The sequence below is a fragment of the Tursiops truncatus genome, chromosome 7 (genome assembly GCF_011762595.2).
Source record: "Tursiops truncatus isolate mTurTru1 chromosome 7, mTurTru1.mat.Y, whole genome shotgun sequence".
In the NCBI taxonomy this organism is placed as follows: domain Eukaryota; kingdom Metazoa; phylum Chordata; class Mammalia; order Artiodactyla; family Delphinidae; genus Tursiops; species Tursiops truncatus.
The window spans coordinates 87018397-87046188 of NC_047040.1; the positions used below are offsets into that span (position 1 = coordinate 87018397).

At 36.0% G+C, this 27792-nt stretch overlaps 1 long non-coding RNA gene across 1 annotated transcript in view; it reads left to right on the forward strand.

Annotated features, from left to right (window-relative positions):
* The window catches only part of LOC109548378 (uncharacterized), a 172051-nt gene extending 146997 nt beyond the window's left edge, over nt 1–25054 (forward strand). The window contains exon 3 of the long non-coding RNA XR_002174459.1: nt 24929–25054. This is a non-coding gene — a long non-coding RNA (uncharacterized lncRNA). The remainder of the gene's footprint in view (nt 1–24928) is intronic.
* The last annotated feature ends 2738 nt before the right edge of the window (nt 25055–27792 follow it).

Sequence of the window (27792 nt, forward strand, 5' to 3'; positions counted from 1 at the left end):
TGATGCCATAAGTGTATACACATAAGAGTGAATACACCCTGGTGCCTCCCTTGATCTTTGGTATATATAAGTCAGTGAATTCCTGGTGAGATCACCTGTATCAAATAAGTAATCCATTGCAATGTAGATCCAGCCATGTTTCTTGACCTTAAGGGAATCTCTGTCTAGTGGGTGAGATAAACACAACACAGAGATATTTTCAAAATATAAGATAAAAGGAGCAAGATATGAGCACAGAGCTTGGATTCAGAAGGCACAGAGTTGGCTGTGTGCTTAAGTTCAAGAGTGATGGTGGTCATTTAAATTCTGTGGGCTTCCTCGATTTTCTCACCTATACAGAGTAGGAATGGGGCCTATAATCATAAGCTATATTGAAGATCTAAAAGTCATAATTTACTAAACCTGTCTACAAAATGTATATTTTTTTAATATACAAAGGTATGCTTTTTAAATTTTTTTCTTAAAATTTTTGTTCTGTGAATTTAGTGTAAATGAAAGGTAAAAGAAAGAGAGGTCAAGTGGAGGATTAACATATATTTAATATCTGGTCTGTTAACATTTCTTGATTCTCCAAATCTAAAACTCAAATTATTTCTAGTGTATAAAATTAGAAAATCAATAAATCGAAAAGGTTCCAATTCACCAAGTAATAACTAGTTACATCTATTATGGTCTCATGTTGTCTATTCCTGCTTCTTCCTAGGATGTTAGCAGAATTTCTTGTTGGTGCTGTTACTACAAAAGCATGGATAGTTTCAGATTTACACGGTGGAGTTGAGAGTTGCATTCCATCTGCACCACACATTCCTGGTCCTCTTGGCCATGTGATGAGTTCTGGCCTATGGACTATGGGTAGCAGTGATGTGTGTTACTTCTAGCCAATACTGAGAAAAGCAAGCATATAACTCTCTAGTTCTCCTTCCGCTAAGGCAACAGCAGACAAGACCTCATGTTGATGTGGTAGAGCTGTAAGATCAGTGCAGTCTTAATTGCTGGGGCCCTAGTTGTCTGAACATTAGCCCTAATCCATAATAGATTATGTATGAGGGAGCAATAGATCTTTGTTCTGTTAAAACACAGACCTTGGGGTTGTTTGTTACCACAGCATAACCTACTCTGGACTGACTAAATCTTCTCTGAGATGTCAGCATGATGGCCTTCTTACCACATCACTTGACACTTAGTTTGCCCATGTAGCCATTCAGCAAATATACTGAAGTACACTTGAGAAACTAAAATAAGTTACAAAATTAGGAAGATGTATATGAATAAGTTGCTGAAAGAGAACTAAGTCTTTTGGAGGATCAATAGTCTTCAATAATTATGTTATCATTAAATAATTATACTGGATGAAATTAATAGAGATATGAGCAGAGAAGCTGGGTAGTTTTATAGAGCATATACCCTTACCTTATATTGGGTTGGCCAAAAAGTTCCTTCGGTTTTTTAAGTAAAAATAAAAGACACATTTTTCATTTTCACCAAGAACTTTATTGAACAGCGCATTCACCCTTTGTTCCACTACCTTCTGCCATTTTTCAGGCAAATTCATAATTCCATCTTCCCAAAACTTTTTACCTTTTTGTGCAAAGAACTGTACCAGGTGCCTTTTAGAGTCTTCCAGGGAATTGAAATTTTTTCCATTAAGAGAATTTTGTAAAGACTGAAATAAATGGCAGTCTGAAGGTGCAATGTCTGGTGAATACAGCGGATGAATCAGAACTTCCCAGCCAAGCTGTATCAGTTTTTGCCTGGTCATCAAAGAAACATGCAGTCTTGCATGACCCTGATGGAAGATTATGCGTTTTCTGTTGACTAATTCCAGACGCTTTTCATCGAGGGCTGCTTTCAGTCGGTCTAATTGGGAGCAGTACTTGTTGGAATTAATTGTTTCGTTTTCCAGAAGGAGCTCATAATAGAGGACTCCCTTCTAATCCCACCATATACACAACATCACCTTCTTTGGATGAAGACAGGCCTTTGGTGTGGTTGGTGGTGGTTCATTTCACTTGCACCACAATCTCTTCTGTTCCACATTATTATACAGTATCCACTTTTCATCACCCATCACAATTTGTTTTAAAAACGGAACATTTACGTATGTTTAAGTAGAGACATGCGGAAATACGGTCAAGAAGGTTTTTTTCGCTTAACTTATGTGGAACCCAAACATCAAAGTGACGAACATAACCAAGCTGGTGCAGATGATTTTCAATGCTTCATTTGGATAATTTGAGTATGTTGCTATCTCCCACGTGACATAACGTTGACTGTTCTCAATTAACGTCTTGAGTTGATTGCTGTCAACTTCAACTGGTCTACCCAACCGTGGCGCATCGTCCAGCGAGAAATCTCCAGGAGGAAACTTCGCAAACCATTTCTGACATGTTCGATCAGTCATAGCGCCTTCTCCATACATTGCACAAATCTTTTTTTATGTATCAGTTGCGTTTTTCCCTTTCTTGAAATAATAAAGCATAATATGCCGAAAATGTTGCTTTTTTCTTCCATCTTCAATATTAAAATGGCTAAACAAAAATTCACCAATTTTGATATTTTTTAATGCACACTGATATGATACCTGCCACAATACAATCTAACAAAATTGTTTCAAATGAAGTTAAAGACAACTAAGCACTACTAGAACCATCTTACAGAAAAAAAAGAATGAACCTTTTGGCCAGCCCAGTTCTTTAAATCAAGCAGATCCACTAGCACACCAAGGTAGCCAACAACTGTCTTAGAAAAGTCTAAACCTATCCACTGTCTTTACTTTCTTTCCAATTTATATAAAAGAGTAGAAATGACTTACTGGTAACTTTTCACTGAGCTATTAGGACAGGGTTGAAGGTTCAAGAGCCTTTTTTTGTTTGTTAAGCAAAATTATGTTATATGCTAAAACTGTGGAAGTAGCAATTGTGGAAAGTTTAATCTAAAAGGATTCCATTTTGTAAAAAGTTCTTTGAAATGAACTACATTGAAATAGAATGGATAAATTACAGGAGATTTCAAAATCTTCTAAGAGAAGGTAAGTGGATTCATAACTACATTTCAAATTTAAAGTTTTTTACTAGAATTATTTGAACGCAAAATTTTGGTTGCCCAGAGGAAGGGGAGTATAGGTATTACCCATGATGTTCTAAATATAATGTTTGTACACTATTAAACCTAATGAACTATGAATATATGAATTGAAAATGTCATTTCTCTATTCATTTCAACTGATATAAATCGGGTGTTGAGGTGGAGGCAGTGTATATCTTACTTCAGAACATTTTGAAGACTAAAATCTAAAGGACTTTTATTACTTTGGTTATTTGTAGTTTGTTTGAAATATTTGAATGATCAGTTTTAAGACAGACCTGTATCATATAATGCACATGCTAGAGGTCCCATCAGGCTGACTTCTGCTGAGCAGACCACCCAACCTTTATCCCACACCACCTAGGCACAGCATCCAAGATTCATAAAGAGGGAAACCTGTTCAGCTCCAGTTTTCAGCAGTTCCCACAGTGGTACTCACAGGCACCTCAGAGGGTTCTACCACTTGCCTGGTGAGTCTGGACCAGCTCTGCTCAGGCAACTCAGCAAAGTTCTCTACCATCTGGTAGAATGTACCAGACCTTCAAAATGTCTGAGCCCCAACCTTGGGGACATCATTTCCCTTTCAAGTTTGTCCTTTTTTGGAAACTCTCCCTCAGTACCTGGATACACTTCAGAATCATCTTCTCACCTTTATAGTTACTCTAAAATATCAGCTTTATAATAATTACTTACATTAAACTTCCCCTATTTAAATCACTCTGTGATTTCTGACTCCTGGTTAGACCCAAGGTCTTCAATAATTTCTAAGATGGTAAAAGGGTCCTGGGACCAAAAAGTTTGAGAATGACTGCTATAGGGTGTAGTAAAAGTAAGTAAAAGAATTTTGGAATAGTCTCCTTTTACCCTTATGGTTTTAGTTAATAAAACTAGCATTTATCCTGGGACATTTAAAAAATACGTACTCATCTTCTCCCAAAACCTATTTTTCCTTCAGTCTTTGCATTTTAGTGTATACCTCAGAATCTGACCAGTTCTTATCACCTTTATCAATATTACTCATGAACCAAGTCACCATCATTTCTTGCCTATGTAATGACATTGATATCCTAACTGGATTCTAGGCTTCTGCCCTTACCCCTACAGGCTGATATCTGCATAGCAGGCTGACATCTACATAGGAATCTGGGTGATACTGCTAAAAAAAAAAAAAGTAAAATAATGTCACTCCCCTACCAAAACCTTCCGGTAGTCCTCCATATAGCTCAGAGTAAAAACCAAAATCTTTACCATGGCCTAAGATTTTCTACATAATTTTTCATTCATTACTTCTTTGCCCGCATCATCTGATACTTTTCCCATCACTCCTGTTCCAGCCATACTTGCCTCCTTGAAAACAAGAGATACACTATACCTCAGTGCCCTGACACATATAAACTCCTTGATGGCTGGATAGTTTTTCACTTTATTTCTACAAACTTAGTATCCAGCACAATACTTGAAAACATTATTTACTCTGTAAATCTTTTCTGAATGAAGGAATAAACCACAGTCTGAGCTGAAAGGCTACATAAACCTAGATAGAATCTAAAATTATAGTTTTCTCCGAAGTGAATCCTAATTCTCAAATTTACCTCTTGTTACACATATTTTCTCACAGTCTACATTCTAGAGGATATTGTGGTTTCACTCCAGTTTAATCCCAAGACAGTGTCAGAATTACAACCCTATATTAGAACCAAAGTATTTAAAGTCATTCAAAAAACTTTAATTGAAAACTTAGCACATTTAAGATACTCTTTTAGCTACTGTGTAAGCCAAAATGATGAAAATATGATACCTGTCAATTATGTAAAAGACAACATAAAGTGTACTGTGCCTTATTCCACTATCAAAGTGGCAGACCAAACACACATTGAAATCACTGCTTGACCTCTCAAGTCTACAAAGTATAGGGAAAAAATGTAAAAACTAATTAATGAGTATACAGCCATGACCAAAACAAAGGGGAATTCTCAGAGACAATGAATTTGTGTAACATATTTGAAAAAAAAAAAAATAGTGCGTCCAATTGAAATTTTCCACAACAGCAAAAAAGACCTAAATGGAATGTCACAGCCCTCAAGGGAGATCAGACAGCCCAGAATACAATGTGAGAATTCTGTCACAAAACTGAGGCACACAACTAATAATCAACAAACATCAGAAGATCAACATTATGAATGAGAAAAAGAAGAAAAAAAAACAAATGTACAAAAACTCTCAAAGCAATAGAATTAACTTATCAGTCCAGAAGTAGAATTTAAGTAACACAAAACAAATAGGAATGTGCATCTCATTCTTATTTTGGAGACTTAGAAATTCGGAGAGATGCCCTAGGAGACTTAGAAATTCAAAGAAAAAGATCTATGAGATGGTGGATTATTTTAGGAAAAGTTAGGTATTTAACCATATGTTTTAGAAAGCATACGATTTGGATTGATGGAGAATAAAGACAAATTCCATTTCATTGGAAATGGAAAGGTGATGAGGACTCAGACATTATGATGACACATGGGGAGGACAAAATTTTTGGAATAGAAAATTGATGTTAAAGAAAAGGGAAAGATAAGAATTAAAATTCAAGGCAGAGATAAGGAAAGTTGTAGAAATTTGGATTTGCTTTAACAGACTGTGGGAAAAGTAGTAGGTTCCTTAGCAGAGAAGAAACATTTATCACTGGACAGTAGAGAACCAGTTTTAAAGACAATTGCTCTTTGGTACTGAAAAGAGTAGTAGTAAGTCATAGGAGGAAGAATCCTAAATATAGGCAGGGTTAGTGAATACTATAGGCCTAAAGACTTCTGAAAAAATTTCCCAGGCTGTTAGAATCTTATTAAGCTTCACACATTTTCTCTCATAAATTTTACACATTTTCAAAATGGTAATGAATTGATGAATATCATATGTAGAAGTTTTAAAAACTGGCTCCAAATTTGTTGGCACTTTTCCTATTGAGCAGTAGGGTCCATGTACTCTCTCTTTTGATACTGGTTGGGCTTGGGACCTATGGTGAACATGAGGGTAGAACAAAAGTGAATGTGTGACCATTTTTTATGGTGGTGGTTTTTTGTTGTCTTTTTTTTTTTTTTTAGATTCCATATATATGTGTTAGCATACAGTATTTGTTTTTCTCTTTCTGACTTACTTCACTCTGTATGACAGACTCTATGAAGAACCTAGGGGCAGAATGGGAATAAAGACCCAGACCTACTAGAGAATGGACTTGAGGACATGGGGAGGGGAAAGGGGTAAGCTGGGACAAAGTGAGAGAGTGGCATGGACATGTATACACTACCAAATGTGAAATCGATAGCTAGTGGGAAGCAGCCGCATAGCACAGGGAGATCAGCTCGGTGCTTTGTGACCACCTAGGGTTTGGGATAGGGAGGGTGGGAGGGAGGGAGACGCAAGAGGGAAGAGATGTGGGGATATATGTATATGTATAGCTGATTCACTTTGTTATAAAGCAGAAAATAACACACCATTGTAAAGCAATTATACTCCAATAAAGATGTTAAAAAAAAAGATGTTAAAAAATAAATAAAAGTCAAAAAAAAATGAATGTGTGAATATAGTACAATGGTGGTTGTATACCCTCAAATTCAGAATGGTTTCTAGGCAGCAGTAGTACTTGGAATAGAATTTGGTATTTTGAGGCAGGGCAAAGTCATAAAACAAACGTGAAATTAAAAAATAGACAAGATACAATAATCTAAAAGGTAAAGTGAAAATCTAAAACATTGTATTTAGCTTTATTTGCTGTTAGGTTTAAGACTGGGTCATGGGTGGATGCTTGAATGGGTCTTCAGAAGGCTATTGTGAAGGCTTAAAGGAAAGTGATAAAGCTATTATTGGAAGCTGGAGGAGAATAGATTTCTTGTTACATAGTGATGAAGAATTAAGCACAGCTAGCACCTGCAGTAACATAGAAAATAGACCTTGTACCTAATGAATGGATAGATCTGGCTAAGGACATTACTGGGTAACATGTTTAAGGTGTCAGTTGCTTTCTTATGCATCATAAGGTGAGACTAGAGAGAGATAAGCTAAAAAAGAACTTATTTAATTTTTCAGGCAGAGCTTAAAGAAACTATAAGAGCCAGGACTTTCTGGCTCTAAAACAAATCAACCAATCCCCAGTGCATTAGTTCAGGTCTTCCAAAAGTCAGATGTCAAGACAGGATTAGATTGTAATAGATTTTTAGGGGAAAATACTTGTGAGGTAAAAAGAGGAGGGAGCCCAAGAGGGAGGGAGAGCTGGTAGACCATGTTACAGTCATGACACCTGTGGAAGAGAGAGAGAAGGAAGGAGAATTGGATAGGCAGAGTCTTAGACTATAGTGCAGTTCTGATAAGTTTTAACAAGATCAAAGTTTCTGGTAATCAAGACTGAACAAAACACTGTGTATACAAAAATGGTGGTAGCTTCAGAGTGCAGCAGCTAGGGTCATCTATCAATTAGATTTCCTGCAGCAGAAAATCTGAGTCATGGATTTAGCCACCACAGTTCACTGTTTGCACTGAACAGATATGTTTGTCTACACGTGTTCAAAGAGCAGCTCCTCCACGGTTCCCACAGACCTTTTTTCCTGAGGGTAAACTTGGAAGGGGGAGGTTAGTGGGATACTTTATAGCCCCCATTACTGTAGCTTATCTTGGAGCCATAAGCAGTACTCATTCTTTCCCTTCTCCATTATCCATTCTAAATTCCCCTCACTCTCAGCTTTTCTTTGGCTGGCCTTGGCTGGTCACCAAGGTGACCAAACCATTATTGAGCGGCTGAATCCTTGGTAGTCGTATACTTCTCAAATCTGGGCTGCTATATTTGCCCACTTATGGTTACAATAGAACAAACAAATGCCAGGAGGTGCCCAAGTGTATCATCTGCATTCCATATATATATATATATATATATATATATCTGTGTTCTCATTGAGTAAAAGCAGCTTTGCCTTCTGCTGATCAGGGTCAATTATTCTTGGAAATATGGTGACTCCTCTTTTCTGAGCAGGAATAGCAGGGATCAGGTTGAAACAACTGCTCAACTGCAAAAAATGGGCTACCTCTTACAGAAGAGGAAGGATGACTCAGAGGACAGAAACAGGGCCCCGGAGGGTGGAGCTAACAGCCACAGAGAATTCCAAAGCCAGAAGCAAAGAAAATAGGACTGGACTCTAATCTAGAAACTGGCAACTCATGCTGGCTGGATTTCAGAAATGCTGTAAGCCAATGACTGCTGTGTACTTCCTGTCACTTTCCTTATCCCTGTCCCACATCCATTTTTGAGCAGGAGTGCCACTGCAGTTATCCAAGAGTATCCCATCATTGTACTTAGGGTATGTGGGGGAAGATAATGAGACTCTTTAGTTTACAAGTCTTCAGGTTGATAGAAACTATATTCAAGGACTGTACTAGAGGGATCACTCTGAGGAACCTCATCCATATCTGGACCTTATTTAGTTAACAGTATCCTGGATTTTGAATTTGAACATAATTCCTTAAAGAGTTGAGACATTTGATGCTGGAGAGGGTGTGGAGAAAAGGGAACGCTTCTACACTGTTGGTGGGAATGTAAGTTAACTTGGTGCAGCCACTATGGAAAACAGTATGGAGGTTCCTCAAAACACTAAAAATAGGGGGGCTTCGCTGGTGGCACAGTGGTTGAGAGTCTGCCTGCCGATGCAGGGGACGCGGGTTCGTGCCCCAGTCCGGGAAGATCCCACGTGCCGCAGAGCTGCTGGGCCCGTGAGCCATGGCCACTGAGCCTGCGCGTCCAGATCCTGTGCTCCACAATGGGAGAGGCCACAACAGTGAGAGGCCCGTGCACCACAAAAATCAAACAAACAAACACTAAGAATAGAGTTGCCATATGATCCAGCAATCCTACTCCTGGGTATATATCTGGACAAAACTGTAATTCAAAAAGATACATGCACTCCAATGTTTATAGCAGCACTGTTCACAATAGCAAAAACATTGAAGCAACCTAGATGTCCATTGACAGATGAATGGATAAAGAAGATGTGGTACATACACACAATGGAATACTACTCAACCATAAAAAGAATGAAATAATGCCATTTGAAGCATCATGGATGGACCTAGAGATTATCATACTAAGTGAAGAAAGTCAGATAGAGAAAGATACCATATGATATCAGTTATATGTGGAATCTAAAATATGACATAAATGAACCTATTTACAAAACAAACAGACTCACAGACATAGAAAACAAACTTTACCAAAGGGAAATGGGGATGGGGAGGGATAAATTAGGAATTTAGGATTAGCAGGTGCAAACTACTGTATATAAAATAGATAAACAAGGTCCTACTGTATAGCACAGAGAACTATTTTCAATATCCTATAATAAACCATAATGGAAACAAATATGGAAAAGAATGTGTGTATGTGTGTGTGTGTGTGTGTATAATTGAATCACTGCTCTATATCAGAAAATAACACAACGTTGTAAATTAACTCTAATAAAAAATAAAATAAGATAAAATAAAGAGTTGAGACATTTGAGGAGTCTTAAGATAGCCTGATTCTATTGTGCAGATATAAATATACATAACTGTGGCCAGATGACACTTTGGTGCCTTTTTTAAAATAGTAGGAAATTGACTCTGCTCATATGAGAGGTAGTTCTGTGTCCTCTTGCCAAGAGAATGGGTAAGGTTTGCATTTGCTTCAACTAGTAGAGCCCAGGAGAAGTGATCCTATGTGACTGAAGCTAGTATAGTAGTCCATGTAGCTTCTTCCTGAGTCACTTGGAATACTCACTCTCATGACATTCTCTCTTAGAACTCAGCCAATACATGGTAAGAATATCAAGTCACATGGAAGGCCTCATGTAAGTGCCCCAGTTGACACGTCCAGCTATGCCTGTCCTTGGCATCATCTCATCTCTGATACAGAAAGGCATGAGAAGAAAACTCTAGATGATTCCAGTCCCCTGCTTTTCAAATCTTCCCAGATAAGCCCCAAACCCTATGAAGCAGAGAGGCTGTCATCAGTGTGTCCTATCCTAATTCCTGGCCTACAGAATCCTTGAGCAAAATAAAATGGTGGTGTTTGCCACTCCAAGTTTTGAGTGGTTTGTTTATAGCAATAGTAATTAGAATGTCATCCAATATTCCTTTTTAGAAAGGCTGAAAATTTTAAATTTAAAATAAATCTCTAATTCAAATCCTCTCCTCTATGTTCCAAATCAGTTAACAGTTTACTTTTTTTCCCCCCAAATATTTGAAACTATAGTAGCTATTATGGCTGTAGAGTTCCTAAATCACAACCTTTTGATATACCATACTCCTGAATTTGGAATTTGAAAGAGGCACCTGAAGTTGTGCTACTGAAAAGATTATAATCTTTCCAAACCTAGTATATTTTGGAATGAAAAATAATATTTGACAATTAATCTTAAGTCATTATTAAATAATTATTGACTTGACAATATTTCATTCTTAGGAAAAAAGAATACTTATTTACCTAGAATACATTTAGAAAAATAAATATCTGCTGAATATTTTAGAAGTCTAATAAACCAAAAAGCAAAGTTCAATATATGAAACACATGTACCTACTTATAGAAGTGGAGGTGTTTGTACATAGAGGGAGTCAACAGAGAGAGAGAAGTGGGGGCAGATGAGAAAGAAAGTATATGAAATATGGAAACAGGGTAATTTTGCATGTTACTGTGGACCGTATTTTCCTAAAATTAAAGAATGTGAGGCTACAGAGCCATGTGATTTCTCATTCATCAATTAAAACTTAGTCAATTTCACTCTACTACATTTTTTTTCTTTTGAGTAGCAATATTTCCAGGGCTTAATGTGCCATTTAGGTTCTCAGAAGGGCTTTTGAACAGCCCGTGTGATAAAACAGGCCTTCATTCAGTGAAATCTTGCTGACAGCTGAAAGTTGAACATTGCATTTTGTACCCTTAAGATAATATAATTGCCGGGATGCAATTGCTCTTTCATCTTATGGTAGTAATCAATCAGTGATTGACAAGTCTAATTAGAATCCTTGGTATGTGCAGCATGATAGCACTTTCTAACAGCATTGTAGTGTAAAACATCTTTTCAGCAATCCTGTAAGAAAAACATAATATTTTATAGATAATTCAATTTACATTGCTGTCATTACTGTTTGCATATATGGAAAGGTTTTATTGAGGTAGAATAATACCAACTTTTAAAGTATAAATATACATCTCTAATGGTTCTATGGTGTCTCCCAAGGCCTCAGTATTTCTGCTTTAAAGGTTTGATGATTTTTCAAATTGGCAAAGGTAGATTACTGTATGTGTATAATTTTTTTATTGTCTTTAGAACATAGTGTATTTTAGGTGCATAGATTTATGTTTTGATGAAAATCTTCCCCCTCTCCTCTTCCCAAGAGAGATAATTCATAGTGGGATACAGTAATCAGAAGAGAAATAGCATCTGTTAAAAAATACGGTGCTTGGTTACAAAGTCAAGATAAAATACCATATTTTGCTAGGCACTGAAAATATCTAGAAAAATCAGTGCTCATTTCCTTCTATAATATGACATGTGTTGAGTCTCTGAACAGATTTTTTCACATTGAAATATCTTCAAAGATGTTAAACTTTAAACTCTATAATTACACTGTGTATTTTGTCTTTTAGCATTTCAATTAGGATCTGTTAATCTTGAACTTGTGCAAGTTACTTCGTATGCAGAGGGAGAAAGTGGAATTACAGGAAGTATTAAACCATTCTTTTTGTTCTTGATAAAATAATGTACAAAGTGCTTTCCTTCGCATGTCTGGTATTTCTTTTAGAAAATGAGGCTTTCCATCATACAGAAAGTGATAAATTACTGAGAAGGCATACTATTTATTCTTGCAGTATGTGGATTGAATCAGAGACATGGGTTTTTCTGAGATGTCAAAAGACAGTGTAAAAAAATATAATTATAGTTTTACTCTGAATATCCCAATACAGTAATTTGAATTTAAATGCCTCCTTTGACATTCTATAAATTAGGAACATGTGTTTTCAAAACTAAATTTAAAGCTGAAAAGTAAGCACAATATCTGAGAAAGCATCAAAAAGTAGTTTTTAGCAATGTAAGGATGCAAAGGTGATGACTAGGTGATCCATTTGAAGCATCAACAAGATGTAAAGCACCACAGAACAGATACAACTCAGCAAGTCGTTTTTTTCAAGATGATTTTTTGGATGTTATATGAAGTATTTATCATTTTTCATATTTTATAATACCACAAGTGTTCTCTGTGATACTGTCACTCCACACACCATTGCAGTGCATCTAGAACTCAGCAGAAATATCCCGCTTTTGATGACTTCATCTCAGCTCCATCAACTACATGGTAACTTTTTTTTTTTTTTTTTTTTTTTTTTTTTTTTTTTTGCGGTACGCGGGCCTCTCACTGCTGCGGCCTCTCCCGTTGCGGAGCGCAGGCTCCGGACGCGCAGGCTCAGCGGCCATGGCTCATGGGCCCAGCTGCTCCACGGCATGTGGGATCTTTCCGGACTGGGGCACGATCTTCCCAGACTGGGGCACGAACCCGTGTCCCCTGCATCGGCAGGCGGACTCTCAACCACTGCGCCACCAAGGAAGCCCTACATGGTAACTTTCAAATTCAAAATAAAAATACTACCTGAATATGATATTTGATCATACAAGCCAAAAAGCATGTTACAAGAAAGCAAGAAGTTGTGTATTTTGCCTCAGAAAAATGTTTAGAGAACGTTCTTGAAAAGTCTTCTCAGCACTGGCAAGGCAATCGCAAGTAGGTACATCACTTTATAAAATCACTCAAACATATTTCTGAAGAAAAATGCCTAGAAGTTTTACTACCTTGACTTTCTCCATCATGATATTCTCAACTATTTTCTATCTACCTACTCCCTCCCAACTATTTAATTTTTCTCCTCTATTTTATAATTCAAATTGCTGCTTCCATCTGAATTTGCACAGTGTATAGGCTTATTTTTACAATGCTTTTAGAATCAACATTTCAGTTGAAACGCATAAAAACTTGAAGCAAATAAATGTTTCTATGTATTTGACCATGGAGGAAATGATGTCAGTTAACTCATGCAACTAGTTATACCAAAAAGAAGAGTGGAGACAGTTTCCTGATTCCTAGTCCATGCCTTTTCACTGGACTATATAACATCATATATATCATATGCATATATATGATAGTATATGTTAATAATATATTAATTATATATATATATATATCATAGTGCTATCTATGTTCTTCTGAGTTTAATTCCTACAAGTGAGCGCTGCTTACCTTGTAGCACAAGTGAAGCAAGAAAAGGAAGCAAGTGTCCGTATACCATGAGATCTTTTGCCCTTTCCTAACTTATCTTGACCTTCACTACTTTAAAATTTTAGTTTGAAGTCCTAAAACTTAAACAAAAAGTCTTTCAATGAATTCTGTATCTGATTAAATCAAAAAGCAAACTGAAAAAAATCAGCAAAATTGGATATATGTTTATTGCTTAAACTGTCTTTTCAAAAAGGAGGAGCAAAGTATAATATAAGCCCTAAATTTTATTTTAGTAGGTATAGAGGGAAAACATATTTAACCTAAGAAGGAATATCATTATAGGAGGAATCCCACAGGGTTTTCAACACAGATAATCAAGATTCTTCAAGGAGAGAAACATCTTAAGCTAAGAGAATGCAAAGAAATTAAATTTTTAAGAAGAATTTTTCTCCATATATGCTTGTAATAGAAGGTACTCTATACTGAGCTGCATGTTATAAATCCCTGTGTTTGTGTTCAGTGAGATCGTATCACTTGAACAAAAAATTCAAAGGTTGTCCATGCCATAAATAGTATACTCTGAAGCAGATTGGAAAGGAATATGCCAAATACCCATTTTGCTTTCCTGAGCTCATTGGTGAAACTGCCCTGTATCTGAGCATAAACTGTAAGCATTTAGATGCCCAGTGCAGAGCTTGCACATTTCAGTTCCTCACACGTGCTGTGGGTCTCCTCAACAATGTTCTCTTCCCAAATATTTACTTGGAGAACTACAAAGAACATCCACTACATAAACCCATCAAAAAAAAATGTTCAACAGATCTCATGGTGTCTTGAGTGAAAGGGTAACTAAATTTAATTTTTAAATTATTTGAACACTGAAAGACCTTAGGTGTTATAAGGGTAAACTGAGAGTAACCATTACTGATAATACTCTTCTACTGTATAAAATTAAGTAAATGACTAATTTTCCATTTAAACTGCATTTCTTTATATTCAATAGCATCCACCTAGTACAGACCTTAGATTCAAACCTTACTGATGACTACAAAATATTGTCTAGACATGAACTGTTGCCTTTCAGCTTTTCATATATGAGATAAAACTGTTGACTTAATGGGTAAATATGCTGAAACAAAGAGTATAAACCTTTCTGGGGAAATGTCAGAGACATAAACTTCAAGATGAAATAAAACTAAAAGTAAGGGCTCTTAGTGGTCTATTTTGATCTATTTAATTTAAGTGGACAAGATTTCATTAAATACTTGATTAGTAAATAGATAATATAGGGGTAGGGAATCAAAAATGAATAAGACAGGGCTTCCCTGGTGGCGATCGGCAGGCAGTGGTTGAGAGTCTGCCTGCCGATGCAGGGGACTCGGGTTTGTGCCCCAGTCTGGGAAGATCCCACATGCTGCAGAGCGGCTAGGCCGCTGAGCCATGGCCACTGAGCCTGCGTGTCCGGAGCCTGTGCTCCGCAATGGGAGAGGCCACAACAGTGAAAGGCCCATGTACTGCAAAAAAAAAAGAAAAAAGAAAATAAAATCCTGATTTTTTTTTGTACTTTATTTTATTTATTTTTTTATAGAGCAGGTCCTTATTAGTCATCAATTGTATACACATCAGTGTATAATGTCAATCCCAATCCCCCAGTTCATCACATCACCATCCCCACCCCCCCATGGCTTTCCCCCCTTGGTGTCCATACGTTTGTTCTCTACATCTGTGTCTCAATTTCTGCCCTGCAAACTGGTTCATCTCTACCATTTTTCTAGCTTCCACATACATGCATTAATATACGATATTTGTTTTTCTCTTTCTGACTTATTTCACTCTGTATGACAGCCTCTAGATCTATCCACATCTCAACAAATGACCCAATTTCATTCCTTTTTATGGCTGGGTAATATTCCATCATATATATGTACCACAACTTCTTTATCCATTCATCTGTCGATGGGCATTTAGGTTGCTTCCGTGACCTGGCTATTGTAAATAGTGCTGCAATGAACATTGGGGTGCATGTGTCTTTCTGAATTATGGTTTTCTCAGGGTATATGCCCAGTAGTTGGATTGCTGGATCATATGGTAATTCTATTTTTAGTGTTTTAAGGAACCTCCATACTGTTCTCCATAGTGGCTGTATCAATTTACATTCCCACCAACAGTGCAAGAGGGTTCCGTTTTCTCCACACCCTCTCCAGCATTTCTTCTTTCTACATTTTCTGTTGATGCCCATTCTAACTGGTGTGAGGTGATACCTCATTGTAGTTTTGATTTGCATTTCTCTAATAATTAGTGATGTTGAGCAGCTTTTCATGTGCTTCTTGGCCATCTGTATGTCTTCCTTGGAGAAATGTCTATTTAGGTCTTCTGCCCATTTTTGGATTGGGTTGTTTGTTTTTTTAATATTGAGCTGCATGAGCTGTTTATATATTTTGGAGATTAATCCTTTGTCCATTGATTCGTTTGCAAATATTTTCTCCCATACTGAGGGTTGTCTTTTCGTCTTCTCTATGGTTTCCTTTGCTGTGCAAAAGCTTTTAAGTTTCATTAGGTCCCATTTGTTTATTTCTGTTTTTATTTCCATTACTCTAGGAGGTGGATCAACAAAGATCCTGTTGTGATTTATGTCAAAGAGTGTTCTTCCTGTGTTTTCCTCTAAGAGTTTTATAGTGTCTGTTCTTACATTTTGGTCTCTAATCCATTTTGAGTTTATTTTTGTGTATGATATTAGGGAGTGTTCTATTTTCATTCTTTTACATGTAGCTGTCCAGTTTTCCCAGCACCACTTATTGAAGAGACTGTCTTTTCTCCATTGTATATCCTTGCCTCCTTTGTCATAGATTAGTTGACCATGGGTGCGTGGGTTTATCTCTGGGCTTTCTATCTTGTTCCATTGATCTATGTTTCTGTATTTGTGCCAGTACCATGTTGTCTTGATTACTGTAGCTTTGTAGTATAGTCTGAAGTGAGGGAGTCTGATTCCTCCAGCTCCGTTTTTTTCCCTCAAGGCTGCTTTGGATATTCAGGGTCTTTTGTGTTTCCATACAAATTTTAAGATTTTTTGTTCTAGTTCCATAAAAAATGCCTTTAGTAATTTAATAGGGATTGCATTGAATCTGCAGTTTGCTTCGGGTAGTATAGTCATTTTCACGATATTGATTCTTCCAATCCAAGAACATGGTATACCTCTCCATCTGTTGGTATCATCTCTAATTTCTTTCATCAGTGTCTTATAGTTTTCTGCATACAGGTCTTTTGTCTCCCTAGGTAGGTTTATTCCTAGGTATTTTATTCTTTTTGTTGCAGTGGTAAATAGGAGTGTTTCCTTAATTTCTCTTTCAGATATTTCATCATTAGTATAGGAATGCAAGAGATTTCTGTGCATTAATTTTGTATCCTGCAACTTTACCAATTTCATTGATTACCTCTAGTAGTTTTCTGGTGGCATTTTTAGTATTCTCTATGTATAGTATCCTGTCATCTGCAAACAGTGACAGTTTTACTTCTTCTTTTGTAAATTGGATTCCTTTTATTTCTCTTTCTTCTCTGATTGCCATGGCTAGGACTTCCAAAACTATGTTGGTAGGACTACCAAAATTATGTTGAATAATAGTGGTGAGAGTGGACATCCGTATCTTGTTCCTGATCTTAGAGGAAATGCTTTCAGTTTTTCACCATTGAGAATGACGTATGCTGTGGGTTTTTCATATATGGCCTTTATTATGTTGAGGTAGGTTCCCTCTGTGCCCACTTTCTGGAGAGTTTTTATCATAAATGGGTGTTGAATTTTGTCAAAAGCTTTTTCTGCATCTATTTAGATGATCATATGGTTTTTATTCTTCAATTTGTTAATATGGTGTATTACATTTATTGATTTGCATATATTGAAGAATCCTTGCATCCCTGTTGTAAATCCCACTTGATCATGGTGTATGATCCTTTTAATGTGTTGTTGGATTCTGTTTGCTAGTATTTTGTTGAGGATTTTTGCATCTATATTCATCAGTAATATTGGTCTGTAATTTTCTTTTTTTGTCGTATTGTTGTCTGGGTTTGGTATCAGGGTGATGGTGGCCTCTAGAATGAGTTTGGGAGTGTTCCTTCCTCTGCAATTTTTTGGAAGAGCTTGAGACGGATGGGTGTTAGCTATTCCCTAAATGTTTGATAGAATTCACCTATGAAGCCATCTGGTCCTGGACTTTTGTTTGTTGGAAGATTTTTAATCACAGTTTCAATTTCATTACTTGTGATTGGTCTGTTCATATTTTCTATTTCTTCCTGGTTCAGTCTTGGAAGGTTATACCTTTCTAGGAATTTGTCCATTTCTTCCAGGTTGTCCATTTTATGGGCATAGAGTTGCTTGTAGTAGTCTCTTAGGATGCTTTGTATTTCTGTGGTGTCTGTTGTAACTTCTCCTTTTTCATTTCTAATTTTATTGATTTGAGTCCTCTCCCTTATTTTCTTGATGAGTCTGGCTAATAGTTTATCAGTTTTGTTTATCTTCTCAAATAACCAGCTTTTAGTTTTATTGATCTTTGCTATTGTTTTTTTTTGTTTCTATTTCATTTACTTCTGCCCTGATCTCTATGATTTCTTTCCTTCTGCTAACTTTTGGTTTTGTTTGTTCTTCTTTCTCTAGTTCCTTTAGGAGTAAGGTTAGATTGTTTATTTGAGATTTTTCTTGTTTCTTGAGGTAGGCTTGTATAGCTATAAATTTCCTTCTTAGAACTGCTTTTGCTGCATCCCATAGGTTTTGGATCATCGTGTTTTCATTGTCATTTGTCTCTACGTATTTTTTGATTTCCTCTTTGATTTCTTCAGTGATCTCTTGGTTATTTACTAATGTATTGTTTAGCCTCCATGTGTTTGTGTTTTTTACGTTTTTTCCCCTGTAATTCATTTCTAATCTCATATTGTTGTGGTCAGAAAAGATGCTTGGTATGATTTCAATTTTCTTAAATTTACTGAGTCTTGATTTGTGACCCAAGATGTGATCTATCCTGGTGAATGTTCCATGCCCACTTGAGAAGAAAGTGTAATCTGCTGTTTTTGGATGGAATGTCCTATAAATATGAATTAAATCTATCTGGTCTGTTGTGTCTTTAAAGCTTCTGCTTCCTTATTTATTTTCATTTTGGATGATCTGTCCATTGGTGTAAGTGAGGTGTTAAAGTCCCCCACTATTATTGTGTTACTGTCGATTTCCTCTTTCATAGCTGTTAGCAGTTGCCTTATGTATTGAGGTGCTCCTATGTTGGGTGCATATATATTTATAATTGTTATATCTTCCGCTTGGATTGATCCCTTGATCATTTTGTAGTGTGCTTCCTTGTCTCCTGTAATATTCTTTATTGTAAATTCAGTTTTATCTGATATGAGTATTGCTACTCCAGCTTTCTTTTGATTTCCATTTGCATGGAATGTCTTTTTCCATCCCCTCACTTTCAGTCTGTATGTGTCCCTAGTTCTGAAGTGGGTCTCTTGTAGGCAGCATATAGATGGGTCTTGTTTTTGTATCATTCAGCAAGCCTGTGTCTTTTTCTTGGAGCATTTAATCCATTCACATTTAAGGTAATTATCGGTATGTTTGTTCCTATGATCATTTTCTTAATTGTTTTGGGTTTCTTTTTGTAGGTCCTTTTTTTCTCTTATGTCTCCCACTTAGAGAAGTTCCTTTAGCGTTTGTTGTAGGGTTGGTTTGGTGGTGATGAATTCTCTTAGTTTTTGCTTGTCTGTAAAGCTTTTGATTTCTCCATGGAATCTGAATGAGATCCTTGCTGGGTAGAGTAATCTTGGTTGTAGGTTCTTCCCTTTCGTCACTTTAAGTATATCATGCCACTCCCTTCTGGCTTGTAGAGTTTCTGCTGAGAAATCTGCTGTTAACCTTATGGGAGTTCCCTTGTATGTTATTTGTCATTTTTCCTTTGCTGCTTTCAATACTTTTTCTTTGGCTTTAATTTCTGCCAATTTGATTACTGTGTGTCTCGGTGTGTTTCTCCTTGGGTTTATCCTGTATGGGATTCTCTGCGCTTCTTGGACTTGGGTGGCTATTTCCTTTCCCATGTTAGGGAAGTTTTTGACTATAATCTCTTCAAATATTTTCTTGGGTCCCTTCTCTCTCTATTCTCCTTCTGGGACCCCTATCATGCAAATGTTGTTGTGTTTAATGTTGTCCCAGAGGTCTCTTAGGCTGTCTTCATTTCTTTTCATTCTTTTTTCTTTATTCTGTTCTGCAGCAGTGAACTTCCCCATCTGTCTTCCAGGTCACTTATCCGTTCTTCTGCCTCAGTTATTCTGCTATTGATTCCTTCTAGTGTAGTGTTCATTTCAGTTATTGTATTGTTCATCTCTGTTTTTTGTCCTTTAATTCTTCCAGGTCTTTGTTAAGCATATTTTGCATCTTCTCGATCTTTGCCTCCATTCTTTTTCCGAGGTCCTGGATCATCTTCACTATCATTATTCTGAACTCTTTTTCTGGAAATTTGCCTATCTCCACTTCATTTAGTTGTTTCTCTGGGGTTTTATGTTGTTCTGGTACATAGCCCTCTGCATTTTCATCTTTTCTATCTTTCTGTGAATGTGGTTTTTGTTCCACAGGCTGCAGGATTGTAGTTCTTCTTGCTTCTGCTGTCTGTCCTCTGATGGATGTGGCTATCTAAGAGGCTTGTGTAAGTTTTGTGATGGGAGGGACTGATGTTGGTTAGAGCTGACTATTGCTCTGGTGGGCAGAGCTCAGTAAAACTTTAATCTGCTTAACTGCTGATGGGTGAGGCTGGGTTCCCCCCCTGTTCTTGTTTGGCCTGAGGCAACCCAACACTGGAGCCTACCTGGCTCTTTTGTAGGGCTAATGGTAGACTCTGTGAGGGCTCTCACCAAGGACTACTTCCCAGAGCTTTTGCTGCCAGTGTCCTTATCCCCAAGGTGAGCTACAGCCACCCCCTGCCTCTGCAGGAGACCCTCCAGCACTAGCAGGTAGGTCTGGTTCAGTCTCCCTTGCGGTCACTGCTCCTTCCCCTGGGTACCCATGCACACAGTACTTTGTGTGTGCCCTCCAAAAATGGAGTCTCTGTTTCCCCAGTCCTGTCAAAGTCCTGCAGTCAGATCCCACTAGAGTTCAAAGTCTGATTCTCTAGGAATTCTCTAGGAATTCCTCCTCCTGTTGCCGGACCCCTTGGGGCTCAGAACCTTCAGTCCAGTGAGTTGACTTCTGCGGTATAAGTGTTCTCCAGTCCGTGAGTCACCCACCCAGCAGTTATGGGATTTGATTTTACTGTGATTGCGCCCCTCCTACCATCTCATTGTGGCTTCTCCTTTGTCTTTGGATGTGGGGTATCTTTTTTGGTGAGTTCCAGTTTCTTTCTGTCGATGATTGTCCAGCAGCTAGTTGTCCAAAATCCTGATCTTTAGAAGTTAAGATCTGGTGGAATGCCAGAAACCTAAGTGATTACACAAGTATCTCTATTATCACCTCTATAAGGTGATAGTATCTCTATTATGAGAAAGAATAATTATGTGGTAAGAAAGGTAAAAATGCAGTCCTCTGAGAATTCTGAGGAGGGATAAATGATATCAATCTACTGAAGTTCTGGAAGATTGCATGGAGGAGGAGACTTTTAAATGGCCTTACAGACTGATAAAATTTTTAGTAGGTAAGAAATGGGAAGGAAAATTATTCCAGGAAAAAGAACTGAGTGCGTAAATTAATAAAGTGTATAGTTAATTTAGAGAGCCTTGAACTACATATGAAGGAGATTAGTGAAGTATAGAATGTTCTTGACTTTTTAACTATGGGTTTAAAAAATATTTATTCATTAATTCAGTAGGCAATGGGGTAGCCTGTGAAGAAAAATGATATTATTTGAGCTATACTTTAAGAAAATTAATCTTCTGGTAATCGAGAGAATTTATTGGATTTTCCAATTCAGAGACTATTGTTTCACTCTAGACAGGATATAGTGACATTTTTTAGCAGAGTGATAACATTAAGAGTAGAAACAAGGGATGTTAGAGCAAATACAGAAAAATAGAAGCAAAGTCTTACCTTGATGGGAAAAGAGATTCAGAAAGGAGAGAAAATAAGTAAATAAATAATTACTTTCAGGATGAAAGCTAAATTGGGAGGATGATATAGAGATATTTTAAGAAATACACTAATAAGATATGAAGCAGGAAGAGGGCAGCTGGGTGCCTAGGATGAAACTCAGAGGGTGACTGAACAGTGAAGTTGGTGTTGTTAAGTGATACTAATTGGTCCTTATCTTTACACTGGTCAGTACAAATATCAGTGTATCTCAGGAAATTGAATTTTTCACTGCAAATTAATACATTGACATTTTGGTGTATCAGAGATACTTTTATATATTTGATTAACATCAATGAGTTTTTATGCTGTTGAGGGTCTGGTCTGCTCATTTTCTGAGTGAGCTGAAACACTGAGTTTTTAAATTTTTTCAGATGAGGACCAAATTCATATGTGAATAGTAAGGACAGAGCGATGTATAAGTTGTGTTTATATCTTATTAACAACTTTGCATTTAAAATCCTAAGTAAATTGCTTTGTTTAAGAAAAGCTTCAGCAAAATTCATCTGAGATGCCCGAGGGTTTCTAGGAAGTAAAGATGTGGGAAGAAAAACTGTAAACTTCAGTTGTCTAATCTGTGCAATGGTTGGGGGGTAATAAAAATACCTACCTTGTTGTGTAGGTATGAATAATAAATTAGAAAATGCATGAAAGCACTAGGAACAGTGTCTGGCACATGATTAGAGAAATTAGTGTTTGCTATGAAGATGATTGAGATGAAGAGGAAAGAAACTGACAATAGAAGGAAAGATAGAAACAATAATAAAAAGAAGATTTAGTTTTCGAAAGGCAGATAGAAAATACAAATAAGCCATTTGATGGAAAATTCAACATTTCTCCTACTTTCTGTTCTGGAAAATGATTTTTATTACAGAATTTTATTTCACTATTGTGTATATTAGGTTTTGCTTATTTGCTTTTTTTTCCATCAAAATATTACTATCCATTGGAAAGTGAACAAATTCATGCCACAGAAATAACAAGGTACATTCAAAACAAAGTTTTAATAATATAAATAAGGATAAAATAGATCTTTATTGTAATGTTCACAATTAATATGATAGAAAACAATAGAAATTTGGACTGACCACATTTTACTCATGTTATTTACTCCTGTTATTTACTCCTGTTAGATTAGGAATGGTACATTTGAAAAAGAACTGAATTGCATTTAAGTATTTTTATTATATTGGCCAATTATACATTTAAAACATTTTATAACAAAGCTATTTTATAACAGCTTTTGAAGAAGAAACAGGCCAAGAAATAAGCCATCAAGCTTCAAAAGGTGATAGCAATCCATAAGTGAAATGTTTTGATTTTTCCCTTAATCTAAGTGGACTGCTCAATAACTTGGTATGAAAAGTCAGTTCTAAGTTTGATATAAGTACCAACTTTTTCAATTTTATGGTTATCTATAAACCTGGATTTAGTATGTGACTCCTTTCCCATAAGCAATAATTTTGGACTTACTGTAATTAAATTTAAGTTCTTATCTACTAGAAAGGATGGTAAAATATCTTTCAAATATGCATAGGGTCAGGTCTTCAGAAGGTTGTGGGCAAGGGTGGTGAATGTATCTGTGATAAGAGCTCACATTTTCTCTTACCTCAGGAGCTTACAGGATAATAACTATTCACATTTAGTTCACCGAAGGGAACTGTTAACCGTTAGTGTATCTGAGTAACTAGCAAAAGCCATTTTAAATCAAAGTAAATTGATGGATGCTTGCGGCATATTGACATTTGTGGCCATGACTGTAAAGTTCCTGAGGGTTAATTGTTCTGTGCTCTCAACCTATAGTACAATGTTTTCAATTACTAAGGGGTTAATAAGTGCTAATTGAATTCAGCTGATAAAAGAAGTGAAAACAGCAGAACCAAAATATAAGATATAGAATTTTGAAATAGATAACATAGATAATTTCAGCTTAAATCCTTTTATATTATTTAATATTTTGTATTAAATTCTTTTATATTACAAAAAATAATGTAATCTCTAGGTCCTCAAATAGCAATAAACAAAGAACCTTCTAGATTTTTATCGGTGGGCAATGTAAGGAGGAAAAGTCTAAAGGCATACTGATTAAAAATGAAGTAGAAAGCAAAGATATAGTCAAAAAGATGAAATAAAGATAATAAAATAATAAAACAATGGATTCCAATGCAGTCAAGGAATAAATCCGTGAGTTCATGTGGCACAAAATAAATATCAAAACATAGGTAGATTCTCAAGAAGAGAAAAAGTATGACATTTTTCTGTTAAAGACAATAGAAATAATGGAAGACAGAATATCTGATGCTGATATATTTGAGTCATTTCACTGAAATACTCTGAACATTCTTTGTAGCCTATGATTGTGAGGAAAGAATCCTGCTGGAGAAGAAGGAGAAATAAGATTGAGACTCTGGAGGTCTTGCTCAGTCTCAAATTATGATTGCATGAAATATAATTTTTAAAAAAGCCTGATACAATGAACCTGGTAGTAACTGACGCAATGAACCTGGGAGACAAAAAGGACAAAAATTATGGACAAGTATCAAAGAGGCAGACATTTTCTTCTACAGAGGGTCTTAAACGTCTCCATGAGGTGAAAATGGAATGTGTCTCTATTCAGCTCCTTCTTCCACATTGGAGATTTTCATAGCTTCTGACTGCCCCATTAATTCAACCCTATATGTTTGATTTTCAACTTTAATTCCCTTGGCATAAACTGTGAAAATATGATCCTTGATCTGTCTTCCTTGGTCAACTTTATTGATTTATATGTAAACTTAGTAGGAATTCAAGCGAGCTTGGAATCATCAAAGGCAGATTGAGATGCATCTTTTATGCAAATTCCTATAGCTGGGTATAGGGAGGGAAAAAAGTACAGACAGAAATAATGAGGTCAGGATGATATACATAGTTTTACATGCCAGAGATTCAAAGGCACGAGAATTTAAATTAGAGAGCTGTTCTCTCCTATTCCTTATACATCAGTTTCCCTCTGCTATCATTTCTATTTTCTGAGACTAGAAATCTTTAGATTTGACCCCTTGTTTATAAAATTGAAGTAACCACCTGATTAATCAAAGATTTTTATTTCATTTTCTGGAAATCGTTAGTTTTTAAGATCCATGGGGTCCAAGACCATCCTCTCTTCAGCTGTCAAACACAGTAATAATATATGTAAGATAATTAAGGTATATCTTGTCTACTAGATTGCAAATGGAAGAGGTTGTAGATTGATAATTCCTCCTGATTGCAACTTGTATATTAAAGACTAAGAAATTCAGTAGAATGATATTAATAAGGTGTATATTATGTAATAAACAACTAATAAAACTTTTTTGTTTTTACTTTTGGGTAATGTTTGAAAAATGTGTTTATATCTTCAGTTAGGAGTTTATTTTTATATGAAAGGGTTAAGGAATTAGGGATCTACATCCTCTAAAAGAATCACCTTTAAGATTGGGTTTTATCTATTTGTTTTTTAGATTAGATAATATTGACTTCATTAAAGAATGAAATGAGAAAAAATGTTCATAAGGAAAATATATGATATCTACAGCTTTAAAATCACCTAAAAATGGAAGTGTGTTTTTATATGAAAAATTATATGGATTAAGGTAAGTATTCTTGACTTTTCAATTTTAGATTAAATGTGCTACTATCTATTTGCAAAACAAAAACAAATGCATTAAGATTATAGCTGGACTATTTAATACCCTGAAAAAATCATAAAAGGATAAAACTCTAGCAGTGGGACCAGTCATCAGCATTCAGATTTGTTTTGTTTTAAGGTTCTCCAGTGACTGCAGTGTGCAGTGGAAATTGAGAATCACTGCATAAAATTATTTAACCAAAGGCTCACTGTGTGAAAACCTGGGCTAGAACGCTAGCCCAGAACAATAATTACCTTGGTCCCTACACCATAGTTGCCTATCTTGTTTTTACATCACAATATGATGGATTTGATAGACATAATTTATCATGTAATCAAGAGTGGAAAATTAATGGTAAATTGAGGTCCTGATATGAATAGACAAGTTTGTTTTCTATATTTATACTGTGCTTCTCAATGACTGTATATGCTGGGTCCACGTAATACAGGAAATAACTTCTTGGGGTCAGCAATATCAGCCAAAATAGTGAAATAGTAGCTGTGTCAGGAAACAACCTCACCTGACTTCTCTATTAGTTGGGGGAGAATATAAAGCGACCTGGCCTCTCTAACATGATCTTAGACCAATTATTATACTGCATAGCTCTCAAAAGGCCAAGATATCTTAAACCAATGCCCATTGATAAAAGCTTTTCCCATAAACTCTCCCTATTAATTAAATAAAATGTAGCTTTTAAATTGATGAGACTGCAAAGATAAGTTGTTCCTTATGCTTAGTATATTTATCAATAAAATAATGTGAAATGAAACAATGAGTAAGAATACCTTTAAGAAAAGAATTGTGCTGTCCACAGTCAGTTGTCACTGTGTTCCTTTAAAGAACAGAGTTATTAAGGAAAATTTAGAAAACAAATAAAACAAAACTAAACCTTAACACTTGGCTAATAGTCAAAGCATAAAAGGTGGTTTCATGTCATGTCTATTTTGGCTTTTACTCGGTAGAATGATCCTGAAAATGAACTTATATAAAACGAAAGGTCGGGCTTCCCTGGTGACACAGTGGTTGAGAATCCACCTGCTGATGCAGGGGACACGGGTTCTTGCCCCCGTCCGGGAAGATCCCACATGCCGCGGAGCAGCTGGGCCCGTGAGCCATGGCTGCTGAGCCTGTGCATCCGGAGCCTGTGCTCCACAACGGGAGAGGCCACAACAATGAGAGGCCCGCGTACCGAAAAAAAAAAAAAAAAAAAAAAAGAAGGGTCATTAAGCTAATACCAAAGACTGTAGATAAAAGGTATAACATTTTTTTGAAAAGTGAGATTTATATATTGATGTATTTAAAACATGTAGTTTATTCAGCATCAGGTTAGACATGGAAGAAATTGTGGAACCAACTGAGAAGCCATAACATTACTGTTGATCCTGAAAACTAATACAAATCCACTTTTTTACACTGGTTTTGGAAAACTAATAAATATAAAAATAAATAAAACCACTTATTTTACCTATACTATCTTTGAGACATTCTTCAATCCAATGTGTAGTTAGGACTGAATTACTTATACCTTATTCATATTAATTGTATAAAGATTCCTTGGAAAATTCTGATGGCTACCAATATTTATTTAACAATGACAAGGAAACCTTTAACAATATTTCTGAAGCTTTATGCCATTCAGAGGTTGCCTTTGATTTCCAGAAGGGCATATTATAAATGGGGTCACTTTCAAGAAGCCCTTGAGTAGAGGGTTTCATTGAGACTGAATTTCAGACAGTTTTATTTATCTTAAAAACTAATAGGAAGTACCTCTGAATTTAATATAGGGCAAACAGTATCCTGTATCTTCCAAAAATATTTAAAATTAATTACATAAAAGTAAGAGGTTAGGGGACAGTATAGTTCAGATATAGGTAAAATTCCTCTAGTTGGAGAATTCAGATTTCAAAATATATCTTAATACCTATACTATTAGCATTTCTATAGCATAATTTAAGGCCCATAGAAATACTAAATTCTCATCAAAAAATTTGATACTACTTCTCAAAACCCAAAACCACATTCTAGTTAGTGAATAAAACCTGAAAATTAACCTTATCAATTAATCATATTCTCCTGTGCACCATTAAAAGCACTGGGATCTCACCAAACATTAGACTCAGTTACTGACATGTATGGAAGACAAAATAAGCTTTTGAATCAGACAGATGTAGAGTCAATTCTTGGTGTCACCTCTTACAGATGGCAGACATGAGTAATCTCTTTATAAGTCGTAGTTAAATTTTTATTAACTAAAAATATTTTATTCACTCAAAGTCTGCTTGTTGAATGCAAGACTTGTTGGGTATCTAGTTGTGAATAGAACAAGATAGAGTCTCAGCCTGTATGGAGTTTATAATCTAGTGAATATTTCTTATAATTTTTGTCTCCTGTGTTTTATTGATGTAAATATTCTGAAATGCCCTTGGTTTCTAAGATCATACACTCTTTTTCCAAATTTTATATTATCATCAGTTATTAGTCTCAGCAACAACCAACCAGATTTGAGATAACATACTAAATGCAGAAACCAGTTTGTCTTATCGAATTTTAGATTTTTTTTTTAACTTTTGCTTCCTGAGGCATTATAGAAATAAATAGGCACCACTTTAAGTTCAACTTAAAAGATTTATGGACAGATCCCTTATTATTCCTTAGTCCTAACTCCTGGCCTAGTTTCCAAGATCTTTAATAATTAT